Genomic DNA, 7,250 nt, shown 5'->3' on the forward strand with positions numbered 1-7,250 from the left:
AGTATCTTTCCAGTTCCTTGAACCGCTGAAGCAGGTCCTAGGATAAGAAAGTTCAGTAACGGCATCACGCCCTATCACAACAGCACTTTCAGCGTAGGTGCGTGACAGAGACATGGCAACTCTTAGGTCTGGCGGAAGGGACTGCAGGGACAGACTTAGCCCTACATCAAACTTGGCACATGTGGAAGGTGGGGCAATGCGGCTGCTACACGGTCAGGCAGGTGAAAAGCGAACTCTCCAGAGTGTCCTTTCTCGCACACGAGTGAGAGCACGTGTGCCCTTCTCTAGCCTGAGCATCGCTGACTCCCCAGCAGGGAAAGGAGACCCCACCAGCCATGCAGCAATGGGAAAACCGTGGGGCAGGACTCTTTTAGAAAAGAGAAGGATTTCATTTTTATGTTTGCTGGTGGTGGTGATTGACCAGAAGCGATTCCTGTTACTTTTGGGCAGTAACATTGTGTCCTGGTGATAAAGTAATTACACTCAGCACTCTTACAAGGCAAAGGAGAGTGAAAGCAAGGCCTCTTTAGGACTGAGACAGTGAGAAAGGGGCTATGTGTGTTCTAAGGGTAAGGGCCTGAAACAGCTAATTCTAGATCACCACAAATGAACTCACAGATCAATGATACCTTGACTTTTTCCATTCACACAAATACTCACCTCTTCTAGCTTCTACTACTAAACCTAAGGTCAGCTTAATCACAGCATGCGGCACTATGACCATGTTTCTAAAGTTAAAGTGAACAACTACATTCTTCATACTTTTTTTCCCCCTAAATTAAGTGGATTTGAAGAAGTTGAAAGCCTAAAATCTAGGGACTCTTTTCATTATTTGTTGGGGACAACCCTTAAAACTCATCACTGCCATTTTTCTTCACTTACAGAATTGGAAGGATGTGAAATGGGCAGGGAGAAGTCATTACACAAATCACATAAATGGTCAATATGCATCTAATTTTACCCATTGAATCAAATATGTAAGTTAAGTTCTTTTGAGAAGAACCTGTGTTTAAGGGGGAAGAATACTACACTAGCCTTTTTTTTTTTTTTTTTTTTTCCTGAATGATAGAAAAGGATAGATGGAATTTCGAGGGGCGAGAGGAAGTTTCTATTAAAAAACACCTATCACTTGTGAAGCAGTTTCGTCGGAGTGCTGTTGGATGTGGACCATTGGTTTATCTTTGGCAGTGATCTTATGTTTTAGGTACCTAGAATGAGACTATAGGGCCGGGTGAGGTCTGGGTATGGTGAGCGAAGGTAAGTTTCAATTACAATTCACAGCAAATGATGATGATCATAGATCAGCACCTTAGTTTGTACTTCCTCTGTACTTGAATCATCTAACGCTGTGAAGCCTGAGCTTTAGGTGAGAAAGCTGAGTTCTTAGATAACTCCTCTGTGATTTGCTCTAGGACTGCACTTTGCTCCAACCTAAGGGGTGGTTGTCTTATTAGAGAAAGTGGAGTGTTCAATGCTAGATAGGAGACTGAAGCCTTGAAGACATTTTCTAGTGGTGACAGGTGTTTTGGTTCAGGAATAGGCTCTTTAACAAGTCAAATGCATATTATCCCCTCTTAAGCATTAACTTTTTTTTTTTTTAAACAACAGAACCATATTTTTTGGCTTGAAGTGGCGCTTTCTTCTATAATTGATTTCTCGGTTTTCTTAGTAGATATTACTGTCTCCTCCAGTATTTCTTCAAAACTTTCCCCTATCTGGGAGGTTTTCTTAGAGGCTGCCTTAGAAGCCTCCTCCTCCTCCTCTTTCTTAAGAGACAGCCCAGTGGATGAGACTTTAAAGGTTGTAGAACTGAGGATTCTAGGTGGGAGCAGATAAACCGGATTGGAGGGTGGATTCAGCCCTGAAATGCTTAATCCACCGGTGCTAAAACGTGTCTCCTCACCTTCCAGCAGTTTCCTGTAAGCGACTATCTCAACATCAAGAGCCATTTTGACATTGAGCAGGTCCTGGTATTCCCGAAGGTGGCATGCCATCTCACTCTTGGTGTTCCGCAGATCATTTTCCAGCTGCCTGATGCTATCCTGTAGCTAGCCACCTCTGCACTGTGCCGCTCGTCCAACTCCAGGATCTGCCTCTCCAAGGACTCATTGGCCCCACGCAGCCCCTCAATCTCGATGGTGCGTGCCTGCAGCTGACGCCTGTACTCGTGAATCTCCTTGCGGCTTGCCCGGATGGCCTCGGTGCTGCGCGCTGCCTGCTCATTCAGGTTGGCAAACTTGGACTTGTACAACTCTTCCGCTGACTGGAGGTTCTGGCAGCCAGGGATCATATTGGGTACGGATCTCCCTCAGCGCCGAACTCGGGTCGGGTTTGGCCACAGCCACGTCCACCTCGGCCGCAGCCTGCGACGATGCCTGCAGCGTGGCCAGCAGCTCGGCCACCTCCTCGTCGTGCACCTGGCGCATAAAGGCCAACTCGTCTAGCAGCGACTCCACCTTCTTCTCCAGGTCCAGGCGGGCCAGCGTGGCACCGTCCACGTCGCGCTGCTGCGCCTTCAGCGCGCGCTCAGCGCCTTGTCGCCCTCGACTCTGCTCCTCACAGCGCGCCCAAAGCCGCTGCACCTCCTCCGCCAGCCCGTCGCGCTCCAGCAGGGCCTGCGCGCGCGCCGAGCTCGCCTCCTCCAGCTGCGCGCGCAGGTCGCGCAGCTCGCGCTGGAAGAGCTCACCGACGCGCGACGGTTCAGCGTGACGCTGCCGCAGCGCCGCCAGCTCAGCCTCGAGCGCGCGGTTCTGCGTCTCCAGCTGGTGCACCTTCTCCATGAACACGGCGAAGCGGTCGTTGAAGCCCTGCAGCTGCTCCTTCTCGTTGGTGCGGATGATCTTGTACTCGTTGGTGCGCGCCGTCGCCTGACTCGGGTAGAGCCCGTCGGACGCGGGGCGGCGGTAGGCCAGGCCCAGGCCAAGCGACGAGGCCGAGGAGCAGGCGGCCGAGGAGGCAACATTGCAGCGGGACAACGACTGCGAGCGGAAGCTACCCGCGCCAGCGCCGCAGGAGAGGCGCGAAGACAGACAAGAGCCATCTCCAGTCACTTTGCGGTAGGAGGAGGAGGCTCACAGGTAGTGCTCCGAGCCGAAGCTCGTGGTGCCGGGACCAGGGCCAGGAGCGCGGCTGCGGCTGAAGATACAGAGGAGAGGAGAGGTGCGCCAGACGGGGCCCATTTGAAATAATTTTATAAAATCTTCCATTCTGGAAAAGAAATAAATGCCTACACATTAGGAGTAGAGTCAGATTCCTTGCAGTTGATACTTATGGTAATGTATAAGACCCAGGTAATATATGTCCCCAAAGCATATTTTTTTAAAGTGGAAAAAAATTTGATTTATTTTGGCACTTAAAAAATATACTTTTTGGTGCCAGGCTGGCTCAGTCAAAAGAGCATGGGACTCGCCATCATGGGGTGGTGAATTCAAGACCCATGTTGGGTGTGGAGTTTACTTAAAATATTTATATTTAAAATATTTATATGTAATATGAAATTATAGATACAATATATTTATATAAATAACATATTTGGTAGTGAATATGTTGATTGAATATGCAAAAAAATCTCTTTAAGCTATATCCTAATGAGTCACTCTATTGTCTATAGACAATGATTAGAATTATTAATTCTAATCAGTGATTAGATTTATTAAAATTAGAATTTTAATGATTCTAATGATTAGAATTATTCAGTGATTAGAATTATTAGTGATTCGAATTATTAAATAATTCAGTGATTAGAATTATTCAGTGATTAGAATTATTAAAATTAACAACTGCAACATAGCCTTTTTGTAATAAATTTATTCTCAGTCTAAGACGGAGTCTTGACTCAGTCTGAAATTGATTGATAAACTGTACAGTGTTCATAAATTTTAAAGAGTTGCATTAATTCAACTACATGTTTTATATTATTTATTAATAGCATTCTAAATCTATGTTTAAGATTTAGATAATTAAAAATATTTTGATTCAAAATTATCAATATTTTAAAAATATTTCAAGTATTTTAATGCTCAAGAGTTATCTTAAAAAATAAAGCACAAATAATAATTCTAAAAATTGTAAAGTTTCCTGCTTTGGATATCAGCATGTTTAATATATATTTAATATATGTTATAACATGCAATGTCATAATTACATAATATATGACAATTATAATAATATAAAATATAAGCATATTTGAGAGATTTGACTTGAGAAATTACTAATAGTGGCTACAAAATGGAAAGAAATCATTGCATTATTTTACTATTCTATAAATTCACATCCTTTAAATGTGTATTGTTTAGAAATTTCAGTTCTGACATCTATTTTATTTTATTTTCTCAAAAGACATGGCAGCCTTCAACAGAGTGGCAAGTTGTTTGTTCTTTTTTTGAGGGGAAGACTTGCATTTGTATTTTGTTACAATTTATCTTAAGTGATAGAATAATACAAAAAAGAAACAAAGAAAAAAAGCATATTTCTAAGAAGAAATGGATGTATAATAAATATAAATCATATTTCAAGAGTATCTCATTGAATAAATCTGAAATACAGGCATCTCTACTGTAATTTAGAAATGTATAATGGTGAAACTAATACTAAAAATGGAGACAGAGTACTTGTTCAAGAAACACCTGTCATTATTGGTGTGAACTCAGGTGTACCATAAATTCTTTAATCTAAGTTTATTTATATAAAAAAATAATATATGGTGGTATTACCTTGATTTCCATATTCTTGTGATACTGTAAGGAATCAAGTATGTTAAAATGTTTATAAGCTTATGGCAATTCACAGACCTGGACCCCTGGGGCTAATAATATATTATATGTTTATTAAAAATTTTTTAAAATATATAAAAAATGTTTATAAGCTTAAAACCTAAAACAACATTTGCTATAGGAATTTTCCATACATTAAAATTCATTAATCTATCTTTGGTTTATTTATGAATATTTTTTTAAAGATTTTTATTTATTTATTTGACAGACAGAGATTCCAGGTAGGCAGAGAGGCAGAGAGAGAGGAAGGGAAGCAGGCTCCCTGCTGAGCAGAGAGCCTGATACAGGGTTCCATCCCAGGACCCTGGGATCATGTGACCTGAGCAGAAGGCAGAGGCTTTAACCCACTGAGCCACCCAGGCACCCCGGTTTATTTATGAAATTTGTATATTTTTGGTCACTGCAAAAAACAGCAGAGATATATGAAAGTTTTCTTACTGGAAATGCCTGACATAATGATTTTTGAAGCATAAAATAAATGGTACAGTTAGACATATAAAATTACCGAATTACATGATTGTTTTGAGTATGTAAGGAGATAATGTATACAGATTACTTAAGCTAATATCTTGAATGCATTATGTACTCAATAAAATGTTAAAATCATAATACCAGTCCCAATGGATTAGAAGTTTTTTAATGCTTCTGGCATTAATGTGGTGAGATAGAAATTTAGCATTTTTTTCTCTTTATTATATAAAGCACCTCTTCTTTAATCATCTTTTTCATTTTTCAGTGAAGAACCTGAATATAATTAAATAAGTATGGTCAAATGTGGAAGGTAATTTTAAAATGCCTCCAGTATTTTTTGTTTTCTTTAATAAAAGCCAAAAAGCAACACTAACAGTTAAATGGCACATGTAATACTCTGAGCGTGCTTGTTCTCTAGTTTTAGAGTTCTACGGTAAGGGCCTTGCAATTTTATGATTTGCTAGAAATACTTATTCTCTTGAAAGTTCTCAAACTTGTTTTTTTTTCCATTCAAAGTGTGAGTTTTGATGGTTGTATGTTATACTGCATCATAAAAAATTTAAAAGTAGCAGCTGGACCCAAAATCTGCTTGGAGTTTTTATGGAGTGTATATTCTGTTGTTTACCTGATTATCACCATTTACATATTCAGTTTATGCAAAATAAAAAGATCTTAAAATCCAAAGTAAATATTCTTAACAGTCCTTACAATTTCCTAAATTTGCATGCCAGAAACACATGTGTTCTACTGTTCATTAAGAGACATTTAACTTACATGAAATTAGATACATTCTTTAATAATAAAGTTAATTGGTTAATTTTGGAAATAAAAATATCTAATACTTGTGAAGTTCACAGTCTGTGGAGGGCTGAGAAAATTATATATTTTAAATTCAGACAGTATTTGAAGTCAGTAAACATAACATCAAGTATGGACAAAAAAACAAAACCCCTCCCAGGTAGAAAAAAAAAATAAAGTTGTTTTGTTAATATAATGTTGATTTTGTATAAAAATCCAAAATATGGGTTTTTGGTTTACATTGTTTTTTAGCTTCTGCTATTTGTGTGCAGTTACTATGTATCTATCCCTGGTGGTGGAAACCACCAGACCGTATTCTCTTCTCTCAGTTATGACAAGCATTTAGCCATATACATATCCACTGGGACATTATAGGTTCATAGAATGTTATAGTTCAAAGAGACTTAGAAATTATTTGATGCTGTCAAATTTTTAATTTGGATTTTATTTGGATTCAGTTATATATAACACTAGTACAAGTTTAATTGCTTACTTGAAACTGGGCAAGAGGCCTAGAATACTGCCTTGTGTTTACTTTCTTATCTACCTCCTTACCCTCACTCTTACGTGGTCTTGGAAGGTGCCTACTCTAAGTACACTATAGCAGATATGAAATATCTGAAGCTCAGAAAGTACAAAGTTGATGGTCACACGGCAAAATAGTGACAACCTTGATTGGAATACAGTTGTCCAGAATGCAAATATAATATCCTTACTTCTTCACTACTTGCTACCTGGTGATGCTTAATTTTTATAAAGAATATGCAGCTTCTCAGTAGCAGATTGAGTTCTATTTCCTGTTTCCTGATATGAGACTTTATTATGCTCTAGAACTCCACCCCAAACCATATTTCCCAAACTGAACTGCCTTTCCTTCAGTGGCAGATGCTGAATTGTTTCCTACCTGTTATATATTTTTTTCCATCTTCCCTGGTTATAATATTACTTGATTTTTTTTAAGAATGCCAATTGTCCAAGTAAAAGATTAAATTTTCAATCCTCTTAAATTTAGATGTGTTTCCTCGACTTAATTTTATGAAAGGAAATACTAATAATGATGTTAGAACTTCTAGGAAGTCTGGCTAAAAAAGGGACAAAGAGCCTGGTGAGGCATTGTGTATCCTCTTCTACTCCTTAACATCACCTGTCTCAACATAATCCATTGCCAACAGTAGCCACATTGACCTTTCACAAGCGTAAATCCGATGA

At 39.3% G+C, this 7,250-nt stretch overlaps 1 pseudogene; it reads right to left on the minus strand.

The window, feature by feature from the left end:
- Positions 1–1,334: 1,334 nt before the first annotated feature.
- On the minus strand, positions 1,335–3,179 carry LOC123940769 (annotated as a pseudogene).
- Between the last annotated feature and the right edge of the window lie 4,071 nt (positions 3,180–7,250).

This window comes from Meles meles, chromosome 4, assembly GCF_922984935.1.
Source record: "Meles meles chromosome 4, mMelMel3.1 paternal haplotype, whole genome shotgun sequence".
NCBI lineage: Eukaryota > Metazoa > Chordata > Mammalia > Carnivora > Mustelidae > Meles > Meles meles.